We start from the raw sequence: 22,813 nt of genomic DNA on the forward strand, positions 1-22,813 counted from the left end.
GTGTACGCGTGCGTGGTTGCGCTATTTGGAGACTTACCCAACAAAGGCAGACAAGGGGTGGGGGTGTGGGGGTGCAGGGTTGGGGATAGACGGAATTGGTGGACTGGGTGGAAGGCGAAGGGATTGAGGGCAGGCGGGGGCAGATGGGGTTTGGGATAGACAGTGGGGCAGGCTAGAGGCAGACGAGCTTTTGGGGATGGGCTGGGGGTTGGTGTGGTCAGGGGGGGCGGAGCTCGTGTGCAATGTGCTGCTGTCTCGTGTCCCAACAGGGAGCAGACTTCACAGAAAACTCCAAGCCTCAGAGGAAATCAATTAACTGAATAATCAATTATCTGAACAAAATAGTGCCCGCCCATCTCGTTCGGATAATTGAGGTTCCTCTGTATTTTATTATGGTAGGGATCTATAAAATACTTTAAAACACTGGAGTAAGCCAAACCCTAATGCAAGACCTGGACAATTGATCAAGGAACATTCGTACCATACAAATGCCAGGCAGTGACAAACCCCAATCACAGATAATCCAACCACCACCTCTTGACATTCAATGGCATCACCATAATTGAATCCCCTCCCTCACTATCAACATACTTGGGGTTATGATTGATCAGCAACTCAAAAGGACTTGCCACATAAATACAGTGGCTACAAGAGTATGTCTGACACTGGGAATCTTGCAGCAAGTAACTCACCTCCTGATTTCCCAATACCTGCCCACCACCTATTTGGCACAAGTCAAAGGTGTGATGAAATACTTCCATTGCTTGGATGAATGCTCCAACAACATTCAAGAGGTTTGACATCTTGCAGGAGAAAGCAGACAACCTGATTACCACAACCTTTCAGTTCCCCCACCATCTGTCTGTAGCAACAATTTACACCATCAATAAGATGCACTGCAACTTTTAGCAAGGCTCCTCAGGTAGCAGCTTCCAAATCCACAACCACTAACACCTAGAAAGACAAGGGAAACAGATATATAGGAACACCACCATCTGCAAGTTCTCCTCCAAGCTACTCATCAACCTGTTTTAGTTGCTGGAACTCACCACACCACATGGCATTTATGAGTATACCTACAGTACATAGGATGCAGTGGTTCACGAAGACAGCACAACATCACCTTCTCAAGGACAACTAAGGATGGGCAGCAAATGCGGGACCAGCTAGGAATGCCCACATTCCACAAATGAACGTTTTAAAAACTTGTATGTTTCTAGCCATAAAACAGTACTAATACTAAAATGCTCAAGAACTTTTTCCCTTTGTTGGAGCATTCAGCACTAGAACAAATTTCATTACTTAATTTATTCAGAACCCCAGGATCTTTACAGATTGATTGTTCAACTCTTACTAAAATATACTACTTTCACATAAATATTCATTTGAATTTCCTATTGTCAGCAAAATACCAAATCTTTTATCTACATGGTTCTGATTGTAAAGACAAGATTGGTAAACCAGAAACAAAAACAGAAATTGCTGGAAAAATTGAACAGGTCAAGCACCATCTGCAGACAGAAATCACAGATGTTTCTGGATTGAGTAATCCTTCCTCAGAATGGTCTGAGGTCAGGGTTCTGACGAAGGGTCACTTGACCCAAAATGTTAACTGATTTCTCTCTGCAGATGCTGCCTGACCCACTGAGCTTTTTCAGCAATTTCTCTTTTTGTTTGGGAAATTTAATCCTGCAACTTTAACATGTCCTTCTCTATTACACACCAATATCTAAGTTTCTCTCAAAACATCTTTCTTTTTGGAAGATGTGGGGTAGGAGAGGTTTGGTGGAGCTGGGAAAGAGAAAAAGAAAAAACAGAGAATATGATACTGATACTTGGAGACATTCAGCTGACTGCAAACAACTTAAGTACTTTAGAGAACTGCAGGAAGGTGGGGATATTTAAAAATGTCAAGCCATGCCTATTAAGTCTCTGCACAAGCATAACAGCTTTGTGAAATAAGATTTTAATTTAAACAGTTCATTTCAAGACTTCAGGACATTCCAAAGCAAAGCTTAATAAAGCACTTTGGAGGTATAGTCTATATTATCATGGTGGAAACAAGCAAGCAGGACATCTGCACTTAATAAAGCCTCACAAAGGGCAATTAAGACCAGATAATATATATTAAGGATTCTGGTTAAAATATAATAAATGCTGGCCAGGAGAATAGGAGGAAATACCTTCCTACCACAGAATTGTTAATTTCCAGTTCAGAAGTCTAATAGAGTTATGGTTTAATATCTCTTCCTTCAGCACTGATAGTGCAGTAGACCTTCAATATTACGGTGGTGTCAACATCAAAATTCTGCTCACATTTCTCGTTTGGGACATGAACACATCATCTTCTGACTTATAGGTAACAGTGAAATCACAGTTATGACAGGGGTTACATATCGTATGCATGATGTCCAACATTTAAATTAATTCTGTCAGTGGACCTAGGTCTACATGGCTGAATTAGTGCAATAAATTACTCATTACTCAAGAGCCTATGGAGCAGCCACAAACACTAAATCAGTTGCTTCTTGGCTATGTCCAATTGGCATCTCATCTCTCAACACATTTCGGGCATTCCTTAGGCCACTTTTTCTTTGGCATTGCGGTTTTCTGGTGTACAAACTGACAATGCCAATATCTGAGATGTTAATGAAAATATCTCTATAATCAGTGAGATGTAGAGACTGAAACAGAAACAGTAAAGACAGACAAGGAGAATGAATTAAAGTCAAATCAGGTGCAGAAGAAGAAATAAAAAGAAGAAAAGAAAGAATTGTTTGTGAGAAATTAAAGACAGAAAGGAAAGAAAGGGTGAAAGTGAAATAATTTAATATTTCACTTTTTTTAACAATGTCTAACAATTCAGTATGAGGAATTATATTAACAAGTTTAAATTATGATTAAGATTGATTGGTATCACATTAACATTTACTGTATTATAAGAATGGTATTTACACTCTTGAACGCAAGTCCTCATCTCAGTTCGAAAGAGTCATCCCTTCACACTGAGGCTGTATCCTTGGGTGGTGGTCTCTTCTACTCGTAGAAATATCCTGTTCACATCCACTCTATCCAGGTCTCTCAGTATTCTGCAAGTTTCAATCAAATCCATCCACCCCCCCACCATCCTTCTAAACTCCATAAAGTACAGATCCAGAGCCCTCAACTGTTCCTCATTTGACCAGCCCTTTATCCCAGGATCATTCTTGTAAACCTCTTCTGGACCCCCCCCCCCCCCCCCCCCACTCCCCACTCCAAATATCAACACATCCTTCCCTTCAAAAAGAGTCCAAAACTGCTCTCAATATCCCAAATGTGGTCTGACCAGAACTTTATACAGCGTCAGCAGTACATTCCAGCTAATATCGTTGAAATGGCCAAAAGTTTTCTGCTTTCTGATTCTCTCCTTTCTCGAAAAGGTGTGTTACACTTGCATTTTCCAAGACAAGGGGACCTTTCCAGAATTGCAGGAACTTTAGACGGTTACATTCAATGTATCTACTACACCCACAGCCACTTTTCTCAAGCCCTAGGATGGAGGTCATCTATCCAGGTGACTTTTCAACCTTTAGTCCAATAAATGTGCCTAGTATATGCTGGGCAATTAAGTTTTCCCTCCTCCCCAACCCTTTTGACCCTTGACTTTGTACTATAGTTTAAGTGTCTTTGGGGTTTTCTCACCACGACGATAGACACAGGTTATTTTTTCAAAGCCTCTCCAGTTCCAACAATTTCCTAATCTCATTATCAAAGTACCAATACTTATTTTAGCTAGTCTCTTTGTATTTAATTGTAGGAGCTCTTATTAGTTTTTATATTTGTTGAGAGTTAACTGTCAATGTTTTTAAAAAACTGGTCTTTGCTAATTTCTAACATTTCCTCGATTTTCTGACCTACAACTAATTTCCACAACATTGTGTGCCATTTCCTTAGTTGATTATGGATGGTTAACTTTTGTTGAGTCTTTACTTCTACAGTGGAATACTGTAATCTATTAAAAATGACTATCTGCTCAAACATGTGCCACTGCTCTTTACTCTCTTTTCAGACCTTTGCAATCCCTTCATTTGAAACACTAGGTTCAAATACAAGTTTCTCACCTTCCAACTGGATGTGAAATTCTGAGCATATTACTATTACTAATCGCCAGGAAGATTCTTTGCGAATAGGTTAATTGGTCGTTGACTGTGTATAGGGTATAAGCAGGCAAGGAAACAGTTAAGTTCTGAGTTTTGTGAAACAAGAGGTTCAGCTGAGCATGACTTAGATGAAAAGAACATACAATTAACAGTGGGCTGCTGCAGGCAAGGGTAATGGGTTAACAAGGTGGAAAAACAGTCATTATGTACAGCCATTTAAGAAGTTGAGGTTGCATTCAGTTTGTGAGATCAATTTAACAAGGTGAAAAGTATTCATTATGTGAAGTCAGTTATTCATTCTGTAACAGTAGATGGCTTAATCTTTACTATTGATGCTTGCTGATTGTAACGGTCACTCAATTAATATGTACATTGCCTTATCTGGATGCTTCTCCCTGTAAGATGACTATACATGTTCATTGAGAAATTGCTGTTTCAGAGAAGACTGTGAACTCTTGCTTCTGTGCACATGGGCAAACGTTCTCTCTCCCTCCAGGGCCCAGAATAAAGTTGAAGGAGGTAAAACTATACTGAGTCTCTTGAGCGTTTTGCTTCGATTGAGGGAGTGGGGAAATGGGATGGCATATCTTTCTAACACATAAATATACTGAAAAACAGCTCTTAACTCTGGTCACCATGTGACCATATCTCTGCAGTGATTAACAGATAATGTAGCCTGTCAACAACACTGCATTATACTGCTTCCATTAGGATGAACCGTATGCTTCCCAGATGAAACCTCCATTTGCTGAGCACTACTTTAAATCTGTTATGCCTCACTACCAAAAACGTTATAACAAAACTGTAGATTAAAAAAATTATACCTATCTGCTTCTCAATTCAGTTAGTTACCAGAGGTGTCATGAAATCCCTAAACTCAAAAGGTTCACTCTGCTTCAGAGGCTTCAGCACAAGCGCCACTGCCCTCTTAAAGCTGCAGCTCAAACCCCATTGCCCTCCCCAGAGATTTCAGATCAAACTCCACTGTCCCCCAAAGGCTACAGCTCAAATCCCAAAGTACCCCTGAGGCTGCAACTCAACCCTCACTGAGCCCCAGTATCTGCAGCTCAAATCCCATAGGCTTGGTACTGCAGACTGAAAAATAACGATTATGCAGATCACTGGGTGACTTCAGATCGAAATCATGTTGATAAAACATTGATTTTCACCATATTTTATTATCTGCAGCTCTATTCAATACTAATTCTGTTTGCCACTTTCATAATCGTATTTATCCTCAAAGTGGTTCCTGCTTTGCATCCAGTCAATTTTTGCCGTCGTTCTTTATGTTTCACATTTCTAGTCTTTCTTATCAATTTTATCTTGGATTGCCACATTGTAACAATAAAGTTATATTTGGTTATTTTTCATTTTGTGAGCTTGGTATTTATTTATCTCACATAGTTTGCAATATGCAGATCACACTTGTCCTCAACTTTCATCTCATTCAGTATTAACACTCAAGTCGTCTAACTAAAACATAATCCCATCCCTAACAGTTGAAGATACTGAATTATCACAGAAAAGCCCATTTAATCTTTCTAAGACTGTTTGGTTGATCTGTACCTCAACTCTATTTTTCCTGTTTTTGGTCCACAATCCTTTAATATTCTTACCTAAAAATTAAAACCACCTCAATTTAAAAAATATCCATTGATCTAAGGCCGGCACAGTGGCCCAGTGGTTAGCACGGCTGCCTCACAGTGCCAGAAATTCAGATTTGACTCCAGCCTCGGGCGACTGTGTGGAGTTTGCACATTCTCCCTGTGTCTGTGTGGGTTTCTCCCGGGTGCTCCGGTTTCTTCCCACAATCCAAAGATGTGCTGGTTAGGTGAATTGGCCATGCTAAATTCCCCATATTGTTCAGAGATATATTAGTTAGGTGCATAGGTCAGGGGAATAGACCTGAGTGAGTTACTCTTCGGAGAGTTGCTGTGGACTTGTCAGGCTGAAGGGCCTGTTTCCATACTGTTGGGATGCTAATACTTCTAAAAAAATCTTGCATCTGGATCAGAGTTCCAATGCCTTCCACCATTAATTAAAATGCTGATTCCTGCTTTGATGCTGAACAAGCATTGCAGCCCCTTAATCTCCATCTACTCTATCAAATTATTTTTTCACTCAGTTTCTCTACCTGACCAATCAGCTTTTAAAATAATTTTTAAAAACAATTAGATTACCCTTCTATTTTCTAACCTGAAGAGAATTCAAACCACGTTTGCACATTTCCTCACAATTCAATCCTTCCTCCAAGGAATTTTTTTTTAACAACTCCATTTCATTGCTGCAAGTAACACCTCTCTTGTAAATTGGATTTACACAAATAAAACATGGCATTCTGCAACCTAATTATGAAATTAATCATAAGTTACATGCTCATTGTCGCACTGGTTTCACCATTCTTACCTTTTTAAATAAATCTTTGCCTCACACCAATGGGAACTGTAGTCAAATAACACTATATATATATATATATATTATATATACACAAAAATAAAAATTATACATATTTAGATTAGATTACTTACAGCCCTTCGGCCCAACAAGTCCACACCGACCCGCCGAAGCACAACCCACCCAGACCCATTCCCCTACATTTACCCCTGCACCTAACACTACGGGCAATTTAGCATGGCCAATTCACCTAACCTGCACATTTTTGGACTGTGGGAGGAAACGAGTTTCCAATCTCTTTGGCACATTCACTGTGCTGGAGTAGAAGTTGTAGACAACCTATGACACTTAAAAGGAGGACAGAAAAATCCGAACAGATTGATTCAGACCTCAGTCTGTTATTCAGAGACTTAGGATCAGAACAGCACTGGTGTTAGACAGTGCACAGAGTAGGAACATGGGAACTGTAGGAGGTGACAGCCCATTGAACTTGCCCTACCATTCAATAATATCATGGCCAATCATCTACTTCAATGCCACTTTCCTGCAATATCATATCCTTTGATGTCATCAGGCTACAAAAATGTATTGACTTCTGTCTTGAACATGTATAATTGGAAGTTCCTCAGCCCTTTGGGAGAGGATTCAGAAGATTCACCAACGTCAAATAAATTCCTCTTCATCTCAGTATCTAATGGTTCACCCTTTACCCTGAGATGATCCTCTGGTTTTAGACTCAACAGTTTAACATCTAACAGTCTAACAACTGTCAACATCTCATTCCCACCCTGTAAGGACTTTAAAGTTTCAGCGAGTTCACCTTGCCAGCAACGCTCATGTGCCACTAATGAACAAAACAAAATAATTCCTTATTAAGGGTGCTACTCCATCTTCTTTGCCTATTTGCCTGTCCTTCCTAAATGCCACATCTTTCAGTAATGGCAATTAATCACTCATTTGCCCCAAATTGTGTATTCAAATCATCACGTTATTTTCACATGCTGAGTGCCTTTATACTGTTTTATAAGCTTATTCTCAATTCTGATCTTAACTGATGCTTACTTAACCATCTACAGAGGAACCTTGATTATTTGAATATCGGATTATCCGAAGAGGATCTCAAGGTCCTGATACAAACATTATGTCAAAGAGCTGTTTCAATCCTGATCACGTCTTTTTTTTAACAGGTATAATGATTAAAAACGAACTTGGCTCACTGAAATGCTGCCGAGAACACTCCTGAACAGTCTAGCGTGTGCGCTATTCGGAGACTTACACCACAAAGGCAGCATGAGTCTTACTGTTAGTGTACAGTCCGGCTGCCCCGGAGGTTTTGGGTGGGTGGGGATGGACAGGGGTGCGGGGTTGGGGGCAGATGGCGTTGGGAGCAGACAATGTGATTTTGCTTTGTCTCCTGAACGGGGAGCAGAGTTCACAGAAAACTCTGAGCCCCAGAAGAAATCAATTAACCGAATAATCAATTATCCGAATGAAATAGTGCCTGCCCATCTCGTTCGGATAATCAAGATTCCTCTGTCTTTTCCTACATCCCTTTCCCATTTCTCACGATGGCAACCTGTGACAAGTGGTGTTCTGCAAGGGTCAGTGTTGGAACCACAACTTTTCACTTTATACGTTGACAAGCTAGATGAAGGAACTGACAGCATTCTGGCAGAGAATGGTAGAGGAACAAGTAACATTGAGGAGGTGGGAAGGGTGCCGAAGGATTTGGGTAGGTCAGAAGTGGGCAAAGAAGATTCAGATATGGAGTACAATGTGGGAAAGTGTGAGGTCACGCACTTTGGTAGGAAGAACAGAGGCATGGACTACTGACCCCGGAGTGTGTTTCGAAAAGTTTAACGAGAATGGTCTCAGGAATGAAAAGTTTAACATGTAAGAAACATTTGAGGTCTCTGGATTTATACTCAACGGAGTTTAGAAGGATGAGGGGGGGGTCTAATTGAAACAGAATACTGAATGGCCTGGACAGATACAATGGTGGAAAGATGTTTCCATTGGTAGGACAGACTAGGACGCAAGGGCACAAATGTTCGACTGAGATAGATAGGTTCTCGAGTATCAAGGGTTACAGGGAGAAAGTGGGAGAAGAGGGTTGAGAAACCGATCAGCAATGATTGAATGGCAGAGAAGACTCAGTGGTCAGAATAGCCTAATTTCTGCTCCTATGTCTTATGGTCTTTTGTCTCCTCGAATCTGAGCTTCATCTTGGATTGCTATCACCCTGCCTTTAACCTTCAATAACAATGGCGGATCCCCCAATGACTATGTTTGTCCAAGTTCTCCCAAGATGAAGTCTGTCCATTGCACACAGATCCCACCTCTCTCAGCACCAGTCAGAGGTACAGGTTGGGATGAAAGTGCATTAGGTTACATGGATGCATAGTTGGGTTGGGATTGAGGGTGGAATCAGTTGCAGAACTTCTTTACTATCAGACCACATTTTACACAGCTATTTATGTCCAAGGCATATACACAGAGAGCTCCCATGAATCTGGCAGAAGCTTCACATGGATTATGGCAGCGGGCCCTGAAATGCAGGATATCAGCCCAACAGAAATTTAAAATTCCCAGCCAATTATGTTGACACAGTCCTGCTGTGCATCTCCCAACAATACGGACATAGGAAGATTTGGGCAATATGATCTATAACCAACAGGGAGCAGGCCATAGTAGATCTAGAAGTGAGAAGTACTCAAGATTTCGTTAACAGGCAAAGAGCCATGAACATCTATCAATGTGAACAAAGTGCATTTTAAACAAAGCAATACAAAATAGCTAAGAGTCGAAGTTTAAATAAAGCTGACTTCATGAATAATGAGAAAGAGACTGCCAGCTGCACAAATCACCAAGAGTTTATACCCCTATTGATCAAGAGGTCTACTCGCAATAATAGACAGCAATGGATGACTGAGGAGATAAGAGCAACAAAAAACTTAAAGAAAGGCTTTCAAAAAGGGAGTAAGGAAAGTCACTTGCAAGAGATATCAAAATGTTCTGAAAGAATATCTTACAATAATTTTGTTAGGATGAGGATGCTCCTTTGAAGTTGACACAGTGTTATTGTCATAAGGAATAGTAAATGGCAATTACTGTATGCCAAACAATTAATAGAAGAGAAAGTTAGTATTTCAGACATTCTGAAGAAACTAACATTGAATCAGGCAGACACTCACAAAGTTAACATAACAACAATAATCAGAAAAACAATTATAATAAAGAGTGAGAAATCCCCAGGACTAAATGGTGGGGAGAACACTGCAGTTACCCCTAAGTGTAATCCTCTTAATTTAAGAACTATTCTTTCAGACTGGAAAAGTGCACATATTATTCCATTATTTAAGAAAGACAAGTGAAAGAAACCAGGGAATTATATACCAGTTAGCTTAACATCTGCTGTTAGAAAATTAATAGAGCCAATAATTAAGGATAAAGTGATTGAAAACCTTGAACATTTTCATCTTATCAGAGTCAGCATGGATTTATAAAGGATAAGTTATACCTGGCAAGTCTCAATTAATTGTTTAAAAAATGACTAGAGGATTGGACGAGGTGGGGAGGATCTAGGGATGTTATTTATGCGGAATTCCAGAATACATCTAATGAAGTCCTTCCTAAGTGGCTATTAGCAGAAATTGAAGCTCACAGAATTGAATACATATGATTAATCTGGTTAAGAAATTGGCTGAATCATGGGCAGTGCATGTTTCCTAATAACTTGCAAGGATCAGCATTGGGGTCTAAACTATTTGCCATTAAGAAAGCATTTAGATGATGAGAAAGAATGTCACAAACCAACGTGTCGGTTTAAGCATAAAATTGCAAAGATATATTCAAAAATTAAGTGATAAGACAAAAATGTGGCAAATAGATCCCAATGTTGGAAAAGAGATTTTCTTTTTCAACTTGAACAACATACTGCTTAAATGATGCAAAATTAATATCAGTGACAGACCAGAGAGAATTGGAAATCCAGGTGCATATATTAAAAAATCATGAACAGGTTCAGAAGCAGTAACAAAAGGCTAGTCTCTAAATTGACAAGACTAGAATTCAAGAAGGTACAAGTCATGCGGTAGTGAGACAAAGTCTTGGTTAGACAGCAGCTGATGTCTATTAAACTGTTTGAGGGCAGAGAGGTCTTGAAGGGAGTGAAGCATAAAGTCATCAGAATGATACCTGAATACACAGCACTAAATTACAAGAAGCGAATACACAAACTGGGTTTGATTCCTCAAACTTAGGTAGTTGAGAGATGATTAAGTCAACTTTTGAGTGGAACAGAAACTACAGTTAGAGAGAAACAATTTCCAGTGGTTAGGCAGACTATGACACTGCCTAAGTATTTGAGCCAGGCCTTTAAGGACCAAACATAGGAAATCCTTATTCATTACAAGGACACTAAAAGTTTGGAAAAGTCTTCTGCATATACCAATTGACAGTAGATCAACTTCTGAATGCTGAGATTGACTGTTAATCAAAAATATTAAGGGAATCAAAGCAAGTTCACATGACCTTATTGAATGGCAGATGAGCCTTGAAAGGTGAAATAGGCTACTCTTGTTTCCATGGCTCCTCTAAAAATTAAGATCAGCACAATCTCTCTGTTTAAAAATTTGGAGAACAAATCTTGATGACATCCACTAAACATAAATTTGGGACATAATTCTCTACATTTTCTTTTTGACATTTATAAGAAAAAACTATAAGTTTACTTAAGATGTTTCTGAAGATCAGAGAAATGTGATACATTTAAAGGAAAAAAGATTTATTAGCACTACTTCTGTTTGAACCAATCCCGCACTAGATTCAACAGCAAGAATTTCTGGTTGAAAGCCAGGATTTAATACACAGTAACGGATTTACATGGACATATCTACTCCAGAATTACAATTAAGTATAGATTTTGTGAAACTAACCTTCATACATTGGAAAAGATCCACTCCACTTCTAAGTATTAAATCACACATAACCATAACATTTCAAACTACAAGTTAACTTACATGCACAAATGTTTACAAATATCTTCTACACTGAGTAGCTGCAATCTCCTCTCAGGTTCAACGTTCAATCACCATTTAATTCTATCATGGCTGATTTTCAGCTGTAATTCCAATTTCCCACCTGCTTCCCTCATCTCTTGATTGACTGAGAGATTGTAAATCTCTCTCATATCTAACAACATCTAACAATGTGAGAAAGGACATGAAGCGAAAGCATAGAATTAAAGAAACCAAAGAATGTTAGAGTAATGCAAAAGGAAAAAGAATTAAGTAAGATAACTTAAATAAAAGTTTCAAGCTTTGCTGGGAAAAGCAGGAACTCCAACAAGAACAAGTTTAAGCAGCTACGAAACTTAAAAATTAGTCATTAAGGAGGAACAAAAGCTTTTGACAGATCATTTCAAACTTAAAGTACCTACAAGGAAAGACAATAGAGGTTTGAATAAAGAGTTTACTGACCAAGCATGTGAAGTGGAAAACAATGAAGAATGGGTTTAAGACATAAAAGACAGTCAGTACAGAGGAACCTCGACTATCCAAGCCTCAATTATCTGAATATCAGATTATCCGAAGGAGATCTCGAGGTCCCAACAGAAACACTACATCAAAGATGTGTTTCCAACACTGATCGTGTCTTTTGCCTACAGTGATTAAAAGTGAACTCGACTTACTGAAATGCTGTCGAGAGCAGTCTTGGACTGATGGGAGCCCAGGCATCATCTCCAAATTACCTACCACCCGCCCTCTGTCTCTCTCTTTCTCCCCACACTTTCCCTGGAGTTCTACATAAGCGTGTGCCCTCAACTCCCCTTCCCCAGAGAATCTCTCCCAACATTGTCCTGTACAGAGCAAAGGTGAAAAGATTGCAGGAAAAGGTTGAGCGTGTGTGTGTGTGTACGCGCATTATTTGGAGACTCTCACTCTTCCCCATTCCCCCGCCCCAAAAAGACAGAAGCAGCAGTCTTGTTGTTGGTGTTCAGTCCAGCTGCCCTGGAGAGGGGTTAGGGCCACACGGGGGGACTGGTAGGGGAGGGGAAGGGAGCAGACCAGTGCTGGACAGGGCTAGGGGCAGTGCTGGACGGGGTTGGGGTGAAGGGGACAGTGTTGGATAGAGTTAGGGGGGTGGGGGGTGGGGGGTTGGAACGTGTACGGCAGGGCAGTGTTGGACGAGGTTGGGGGTCAGGCAGTGAGGCAGTGTTGGATGGGGTTAAGGGTGGGGGTGGTGTTGGATGCGGGCAGGGGGGCAGTGTTGGACAGCGTTGGGGGCGGGGCAGTGATGGATGGCATTGGGGGCGGGGGCTCTCGCGCGCTGTGCTGCTGCACGGGGTGTGCTATGCATTTCCTGAATGGGGAGCGGACTTAACAGAAAACTCTAAGCCTCAGAGAAAAGGCATTCAATCAATCAACTGAATGATCAATTATCTAAACGAAATTGTACCCGCCCATCTCGTTGGGATAATCGAGGTTCCTCTGTAATCAGGTTTAAACAAGGACACGAAGTGATGAGTATGTGACCAAACTTTAGAGGATATTAATACTTAATGTTATCACCTGAGTCAAGAAAAGGGCAGTTTCGTTATGGCAATTCTAGTGATTAGCTTAGATTACTTACAGCGTAGAAACAGGCCCTTCAGCCCAACAAGTCCACACCGACCCGCCAAAGCGCACCCACCCATACCCATTCCCCTACATTTACCCTTGCATCTAACACTACGGGCAATTTAGCGTGGCCAATTCACCTAACCTGCACATTTTTGGACTGTGGGAGGAAACTGGAGCACCCAGAGGAAATCCATGCAGACACGGGGAGAATGTGCAAACTCCACACAGTCAGTCGCCTGAGGCGGGAATTGAACCCGGGTCTCTGGCGCTGTGAGGCAGCAGTGCTAACCATTGTGCCACCATACCGCCCACCAATGTGATCGGTCAACAAAAGACTAACAAGTTCATCACAAGCACAGCAGGTGAGGACATCATGTTCATCAGCGAGCGTTTGATTGACATGTTTAGTGGGCAAAAACTGTACAAATACTAAAGATTGAGTGTGTCATTTTTGGAGTAGTCTGAGAGAACATAAAGTTGGTAAGTGCTGGTACTGCTACTCTGGTGAGGTTTTAGAACCTCCTACTTAGACTAGGGCTTGGTGTCTTGTTACTCTTTAACTGTGATACTGTAGTAAATGTTTAAATAAATATACTAAACCTTTAATGAACTGCTTGTAAGAATTTTATTTCAAGCAATTGAATGATCTCAAGGAAAGAATCAGGGAAGGTTGAGTAGACTGCAAAAGGGAGTCCTCCCTTAGCCACTGAAGCTCTCGGGGAGGCTATGACAAATGAAACAGCCACAACCCTCTAAAGCAGAGAATCTGAATATATTATATGCACTGATACCACTTTATCTACCTTCATCGTCATTCTAGAAATAGATTTGCAGTAGATTCTCAAACAACACTAACAAACCTGTCAAACATGACTTTCGCTTCATGAAACAGATTGACTATCTGATTATGCTAAAGTTTCCTAAATAATAAATTCCCAATGACTGAGGTCAGTGTAGTGAGCATGCAACTCCATTTTCTCTTCTCCTCCCCTCCACAATGATGGGTCTAGACAGAGTAGATAGGGATGAATTTACTTTTGAAACGATTCAGAATGGGAGTAAAGATCTAAAGTAATTGGCAGAAGAAACAAAGCAATTGGAGAAAGAACTTGCTCATGCAATGAGTGGTTAAAGTCTGTAAGGCATTGCTCGAGACCATCATGGAGTTGAAATTTTCAAAAAGGATTAGAAGGAGGAATATAAATGATTATGGACAAAAGTTGGGAAAATGGGATAAGTGAATTGCTCTTTTAGATAGCCAATATAGAAACGATGGACAAAATGAACTCCTTGCATATTGTAACAATTTTAAGATTCTTTACTTGAAATGTGGTGTTACATTTGCTACCTTCCAATCCAGATTATTCTAAAAACTATGAAGGATTGGAAAAATGTGACTACGTATCCATTATCTCTGCAGCTCCCTCTTGAAAAACCCTCAGGAGGCTTGACAGCTTTTAGTCACTAGGTTTCTCTCATTATTTTTCCCTAATGATAGCAATTACTTTAACTTCTTCATTCTGTTTATCCCTTGGGTTACCCTCAATTTCTGGTATATAGTTTGTCTGTAGTCCACACTGAAGAAATATTTTATATACTTCTCTTCTTGCTACATTTTCCATAATAAATTTTCCTGTCTTTGCTTCTAAGAGAAATGTCTATGCTAACTCATCTCTTCATTTTTATATAGTCATGGAAAAATTCTCAATGATTTGATTTTATATTCCTGGCTGATTTGCTCACATTCTATTTCTCCATCTTATCATCCTCTTGCTTACCCTATGGATAGTTCTGGATGCTACATTATTAAAAAGGATGGGAATACATTGGAGAGAGTATAGAAGATTAGAGAAGTTAGGACTGTTTGCTCAAAGAGGGGAATACTAAGAGGAGATGTGATTGAAGTTTTCAAAATCATGAGGAGCCCAAACAGAGTAGACAGGGACGGAATATGACCAAAGGGAAAATGTTTTAAAGTGTTCTGCAAAAAATGCAAATGTAAGATGAGAAAAGACCTTTTCTACAGTGTCGTGGTAAGAGTCTGAAATGTGCTGTCTTCAAATCTAGTGGATGTGGGTTCAATTGAGGCAACCAAGACAGAAATGAATGAGTATTTACATAGAAACAACATGCAGGGTTATGAGGAAAAGGCATGAAATAGGCACTAAGTTAAAACACTCAGGAAGCTGGTACAGGCATAACAGGTTGAACGGCCTCCTGCACGATTCTGTGACTTTCTCCTAATATCTAAGACTTTCACCCTCTTAGGTTTGTTCCTGGCCTGGCAACACTAAGTTTTATCCCTGATATCCTTAGAAAAAAAATTGACGATTTTCACTTGAGCTGTGTTTAATGGAATGCATTTCTGTTGAATATCTGCACTGCTTTCCTAATGTTTCCTACAGCTTTGCCACCATAACATTTGGTATATTTACACATCAATTTTAATCAGCTCATTTCTCAAACTTAAGAAAACCGACCAGCATGTGTCAGATTTGAACTCAAATATGTCACTCTCAAACTTAATAAGGAATTCTTCTGTATTCTAATAATTTTCTTCCCCAGTGACCCTACTATGATGTTACTAATTAATCTTGCTTCAGTACACCCTATGAGCGCTAAAATAGCTTTGTCTCTAGCTGATTCCATAACATATTATTCTAGAAAGCTGCCAGAAAATCCTGCTGCAAGCTTATCTTTCAAACAATGTTTGCCAATTTGATTTCTATATGAAGATTAAAGCTCCCAACAATTATATTGCCTTTGTGACAAGATCCAATTATTTCTTGCACAATGCTCTGTACAACAGTGTAACTACTATTCAAGGTCTACAAACTACTCCCACCAGCATTTTCTGATCCTAGTTATTCTTTACCCATATTGATCCTTCTTTCTGATCCCCTAAACCAAGACATTTTCTCCTAATGCTTAATGTCATCCGGTACTGTCAAGATTACTCCTTCTCTTCCATCTGTGCATCTTCTTGAAACATCTTCGTTATCTTGCAACTGTGTCTCCATACTGGCAAATATATACGACCAATTTATCTCTGCTGCTGATACTAGATTGTCCATTTTGTTACAATTATTTTGCACATTCAGAAAATAAGTTTTAAACTGCTATTCTTTTAACCATATTCCCTGTTACACTATTACCTCTGTCCCTTTTTTTGCTCTATTGTCTCTTCTTTTGAGAAGATGAATCTCACTCCAACAACAAATCATATGTAAAAGATATAAATATCCTTTTCATTTTCCACGTTCTTCTCAACTTATGTTAAGCCTGTAGCATGATTGACTACAACATCTTCCTCCAACACCTCTCTATCCACTCTTGCCAATCTGGATTGGTTTGCTTTCATCTCATTCCAGTATCTAATTATACCAAAAGTATCACTCAAATTGGCTTCTTTTACTGCTCCTGCATCTATACATCTGTGGAGTGTCAAGGATTTATCCTTTTCCCCATTATTTCTAATTTATGTGCAAACACTAAGTGACATTGCTAAATTTCACATATAGAAACATAAAAAGTAAGGGCATTTAGCCATTCAAGCCTACTCTGCTATATGTGATGATCATGGCTGATCATCAACTCAATAACCTGTTCCCACTTTTCTCCTTATATCCTTTGGTCCAAAGAATTATATCTAACTCCTTCTTGAAAACATTCCACAGGGCTACCCTCTCTCTACCCTTACACTGACCTCTGTTCTGGACTCCCCCCATTCTTGCATCTACTAATTCAATTTTACATAGAATTTTACATGTTTCTATGGGACTCCCCCATCACTCTTCTGAACTCCAGTGAATATAATCCTAACTGATTCAACTTTTCCTCATACATCAGTCCTACCCAGGAATCAGTCTGATAAATCTTTACTGCCTTCTCTCTATTCTAAGAGCATTCTTCCTCAGATAAGGACACCAAAGTTGCACACAATATTCCAGGTGTGGTCTCATCAAAGCCCTATACAATTGCAGCAAGGCACCTCTGCTTTTGTACTGAAAATGTCTCACTGGCGAACACAGCAGACCACTGAAGAGTCATCTAGATTCAAAACATTAGCTTGCTTTCTTTCCATGGATGCTACCATGCCTGCTATGATCTCCAGCATTTTCTGTTAACCTAGCAGTTGCCTTCTTGACTAACTGTACAGTTACCTTTGGCGACTGGTGTATGAGGACATTCTTCTCTTTTAATTCATATCCAGATAATAATCTGCCTTCCTATTTTTGCAAAAATGGATAACCTCCCATTTATCCATATTATATTGCATCTGCCATACATTTGCCCACTCACTCGATTTGTCTAAATCACACTGAAGCATTTATGCACACTCTACAGAGCTCACCCTCCCACTCAGCTTTATGTCATCTGCTAATTTGGAGATATTACATTTAGTTCCCTTAGCTAAATCTTTAATATATATAATGAATAGTTGGGGTCCTAGCACTGATTCCTTTGGCACCCCACAAGTCACTGCCTGCCATTTGGAAAAAGACCTTTCTTTCTTGTCTGTTTTCTATCTACTTCAATACATAAACGCCAATCCCATTGCTTTAATTATATACACTAATCTCTTCAGTCAGATTTTTCAAAATCCTTCTGAAAGTCCAAATAAACCACATCCACTTATCAATTCTATGAGCTGCATCCTTGAAGAATTTCAGTAGATTTGTCAAGATTTACAAATGGCATGAATTCTCTTTCCTAAGTCCATGCTGACTTTGTCCAATCCTGCCACTGCTTTCCAAATGCTCAGGCATTAAATATATTATAATTGACATTTTACAATGCTATTTTCCCCACTACCAATGTCAGGCTGACTGGTCTATAATTCTTAATTTCTCTGTTCCCTGCCCTTTTAAATAGTGGGGTTATATTAGCTACCCTCCAGTCAGTCTACAGAATTTCAGAAGATCACCATCAGTAAATCCATTATATGTGCCCTTCATTCCCATCTATTTCCCTACTAATACCAAATTCTTTCAGTTCCTCCCTCTCATGAAACCCTATGGTCTCCAACATTGCCAGCTCCTTTTTGGGTACTCCTTCCTGAACACAGAACCAAAGAATGTGTTTACTTGGTTAGTAATTTCTTTGTTCCCCATTATAAATTCCCCTGCTCCTAACTATAAGGGACTTACCGAGCTTTTCCACTTTACATGCCAATAATAACTTTTACAGTCAGTCTTTATATCCCTGTAAGCTTATTGTTGTACTCTGTATTCCCTTTTTAAATCAATCTCTGCCTTCCTTTGCTGAATTCTGAACTGCTGCCACTCCTCAGGCCTTTTTCTTTAGCCAACTTGTATGCCTCTTTCTTGGATCCAATACGATCTTGAATTTCCCTTGTAAGACATGGTTTGGCCATCTTTCTCATTTTACTTTTGAGTCAGTCAGGAATGGCTAATTGTTATAGTTCATCCATGCACTCTATGAATGTTTGTCATTGTCTTCTTATCATCATTTCTTTAGGTAATATCCCCCAAACTATCAAAGCCAACTTACACTTCATACAATCATTACCTCTTCTACTTTGATTCAGGATCCCAGAATCATAATCAGCTGCATCTCTCCATCTTAATGAGACCTAATGAGGGTCTCACAAAACTAGACTGTGACAAATACACCAATGACACTGACTTCCACCATACCATCAAATCTCTTAACTCCTAGACTTAAAATTTTCAGACTGCATATCCAATCTTCAGTACAGGCTGAGCAGACATTTCTTCCAATTAAGTGTTAGGAATATTAAGTTATTATTTTTGGTGAGTTCTCCAAACTTTTCTCCCTGACTACTAACTCCATCCATCTCCCTCGCAACAGCCTGAGATTAAAGGAATCTTACTGCCACCTTAATGTCACATTATATTCTGAGATGAAATTAAGACCTCAGATTTATGTCACCAATAAGACCAACCATTTCAATCTCCGTGATATTGCTTGACATTGTCTGTCTCAGCACACTTGCTGCAAAAATCATGCCTTCGTAACCTCTAGTCTCGAGTGTTGAATGGTCCATCACACTATTGCCTTCTTAAATTTAAGGCCACTGAAAACTCTGCTGCCCTATCCTGATTTGACCAAAGAGCTAATCACCAGTCATCTCTGTACTCTTTGAACTACACAGTTCCCTAGTCAAGTGAAATTTTCATCCTTGATTTCAAATTCTTCCAAGGTCTTGCTCCTCTCTGTTGCTGTAATCTCCTTCAACATAATTCTCTTACGGTGTCTGCACTCCTTTTATTTTGTACTCTTGAACACCCCATTTTTAATGTTTCATCATTAGTGGTTTCACCAATAGTTGCCTAAGCCCCAAGTTATAAGATACCCTGGTTTATAAGATACCCTGGCTTAGATGCCTCTCAATATAGCAAACCATACCAATATGGTATTATTGGAATTGAGAACTTCCTGAAGGATAATTAAAAAATAAGCCAGAATTTGACAAATGCATTTTCAATTTCAAATTTTAACTTTCTGATTCACTACAACTGAAAACATTACTAAACATACAGACAAGAAGGCCACAACCTGTGGGTTTCAAGCATTACAGTATCTTCATATTCTCAGTATTGCAGACCTAAGTTCATTAAAAGTGAAAACCATATTAGTTTTGCGAGAATTTAATTAAATGTCTTGTGTATGTGGTCCTTATGGAAACTGACATGATTGCAAATATGATTCCAACCACATCTATTCGGAGATGACAGAAGTGCAGCAATCCATTTTAAGGCTGAAAAAAAGGTTACAAAAATCATTAAACAGCTGAACCAGCTGTCAGCGAATGTCTTGGGTCCATGAAAATAACTAAACTATACTTAAATCAAACCATGTACAGCAAATTAGCCATTTCTAGACACATTTCAAATGCACTCACTCATGAATCAAATACCTGTTTAGCAATTAATTATTTGCAATTTCCAAACAAAATTAACTCAGTTTGGATTGGATAATAAGTAAAGGTATGATTGCCTCATCTGAAACCTGCATACCTTGAAAACAAAAAAAAGTTGCAAAGAACATTTTCCATCCTGCTCATCTAACTCACTGCTGTATAGAAATCTGGAATAGAAAAGAGGCGCAAAAAATGATGTGTATGCGCAAAGGCAGGTTGCACCTTTGCACAAATAATCCTTATTTAACATCAAGACTACATCATATGGTTCTTGAACTGTGGCCAAATAAATGTAGAATTTGGTGTTCCATCATTGGTGGCTGCGTCAACAGTTGCCTCGGCCCCAAGCTATGGAATATCCTCCTTATCTCATCATCCTGCTTTAACATACTTCTCAATGTAGCAAACTATCCTAAAATGATATTGAGAACTTCTGCAAGGATAATTAAGAAATAAGCTAGAATTTGACTAATGCATTTTTAATTTCAAATTTTAACTTCCTGATTCACTACATCTGAAAGCATTACAGTACACACAAGGTGGCCACAACCTGAGAGTGTTGAGCATAACAGGAGTTCCATATTGTGCAAGTGAATTTTTCAACTTCATTTAACCCATATAGATTCTTCAGTACGAGCAGCATCTTCCAACTGCACATTTGTCTTCAGTCAAAGTAGAATTTTCAAGTACTCCACAGACAAAACACAAAACTGAAGCCAACACTTCAGTAGCAATACTGGAAGTGCAGTTTTTCAAAAATATTAAGCAGACATCTCACCCATATGTAAAAGATTCCCTATACGATTCACAGAATTTACCAGTATTTAGCCCTCAACCAAAATCACTTTTGAAAAAAAAACTACCTAGTTATTATTTTACAGTTATTTGTTTGGATTTTTTTCTTTAGCACACACATTCATTATTTAGTCAGAAATGTACACAGCATGGAAACAGACCCTTCAGTCCAACACATCCATGCCAATCAGATATCCTAAATTAATCTAGTTCTCATTTGCCAATACTTGTCCCATATCCCTCTAAACCCTTCCTACTCATATACCCATCGAGATGTCTTTTAAATGCTGCAATTGTACCAACCTTCACCACTTCCTCTAGCAGCTCATTCCATATATGCACTGCCCTCTGCATGAAAAAGATGCCCCTTAGGTTGCTTTTAAATCTTTCGCCTCTCACCTTAAACCTATGCTCTCTAGTTCTGGACTCCAATACCCTGGGGAAAAGACCTTATCTATTTACCCTATCCATGCCCCTCATGGTTTTATAAATTTCTGTAAGGTCACCCCTCAGTAATGATGCTTCAAGGAAAACAACCACAGCCTATTCAGCCTCCCTATAGCTTAAACCCTCCAACCCTGGCAACATCCTTGTAAATCTTTTCTGAACCTGTTCAACTGGTTAGGCCCCTTTTGGAATACTATGTGCCATTCTGGGCTCCCTGTTAATGGGAAGGAGGTTGTGAAACTTGAAAAGCAGTGGACTCAGCATTGATCATTGTGGCATATTCCTTGTCAAAGGCCTCCACCACCACTCTTGGTCGACTACCTTCAAATCAGTTCTGTATCCAAACAGCTAGTTCTCACTATATTCCATGTGATCTAACCTTGCTAAACAGTCTACCATGTGTAACCTTGTTGAACGCCTTACTGAAATCCACGTGGATCACGTCCACTGCTCTGTCTTCATCAATTTTCTTTGTTACTTTCTCAAAAAATTAAGACAGACAATTTCCCATGCAAAATAATTTCTATTTCTACTCCTCCCTAACAGTTTTTCTTTATGCCTTCCTCCAGTCAAATCTTATTCAATATTTAAGATTTCAGCCAATTATTCCCAAATAATTACACTTGCAACTATCAATTAAAATTGTCTGAAAATGAATGTTTATAGGACACAGTTGCATATGAAACTATGCTTTGTGTGCAAATATCCAGCTGCAATAATCTAGATTTATATGTCCCCTTCCCTAAGTTGGAAACCTAAATATATAATCAGACTTAAGAGCAAGAGCACAGACACTTCTAAGATTCATTGGGAGCACATTTGCCCAAATAGTGTCCAGATATAAGCTTCACTCCTGAGATTTAAGGATATATCCTGGGCTGACACCAATAAAAACCAAGGGCTTATTTGGTCTCTCAACTGCACATAATAAAAATCCATAACACTTTTCCAAAGACGGCATTCTCCTGGCCAATATTTAATATTCAATCAATACTGAAAGATTCAAAGCAAAAAAGGTGTGGATTCTGAAAATAAAAACAAAGCGCTGGAGTAACTCAGCAGATTTGGGAACATCATTCTGAGTCCAAGACTCTGCAAGACTATATTGGATTATAAACATTAACTTTGTTCTGTCTCCACAGATGATGCTGGACCGATTGAGTCTATTATTTTCTGAAAATTACCATTCCCTCATTTGTGTTCAAACTGACTGCCACATTACCTACGCTAAAACAGTGACCACACTACGTGTACTTCATTGGTTATAAGGCCTGTAATTTGCTCGACCGGAGTGAAAGGCACATTTATTTACCACTTTTCTTTCTTTGAAATTATAACTGCATGTTTAAGAATCCAGTCTCAATAATACCACGCTGACACTTTGTGCAGATTAATCTGTGTCAGGGCCAGCTATTGCAGAGGCCTTGACACTAAGAGATTTTTCAACCATCTAACCCTGCCGGCGGAAGTGCCGTGAACCCCTCCAATTGAATGACATGTTGAGCATC

At 39.3% G+C, this 22,813-nt stretch overlaps 1 protein-coding gene across 2 annotated transcripts in view; it reads right to left on the reverse strand.

The window, feature by feature from the left end:
* Nucleotides 1-22,813, reverse strand: part of LOC140483749 (constitutive coactivator of PPAR-gamma-like protein 1 homolog) — a 128,056-nt gene that overhangs the window by 104,243 nt on the left and 1,000 nt on the right. The gene's annotated exons all lie outside the window — the stretch shown is intronic.

Source organism: Chiloscyllium punctatum, chromosome 12 (genome assembly GCF_047496795.1).
Source record: "Chiloscyllium punctatum isolate Juve2018m chromosome 12, sChiPun1.3, whole genome shotgun sequence".
Classification (NCBI taxonomy): Eukaryota; Metazoa; Chordata; class Chondrichthyes; order Orectolobiformes; family Hemiscylliidae; genus Chiloscyllium; species Chiloscyllium punctatum.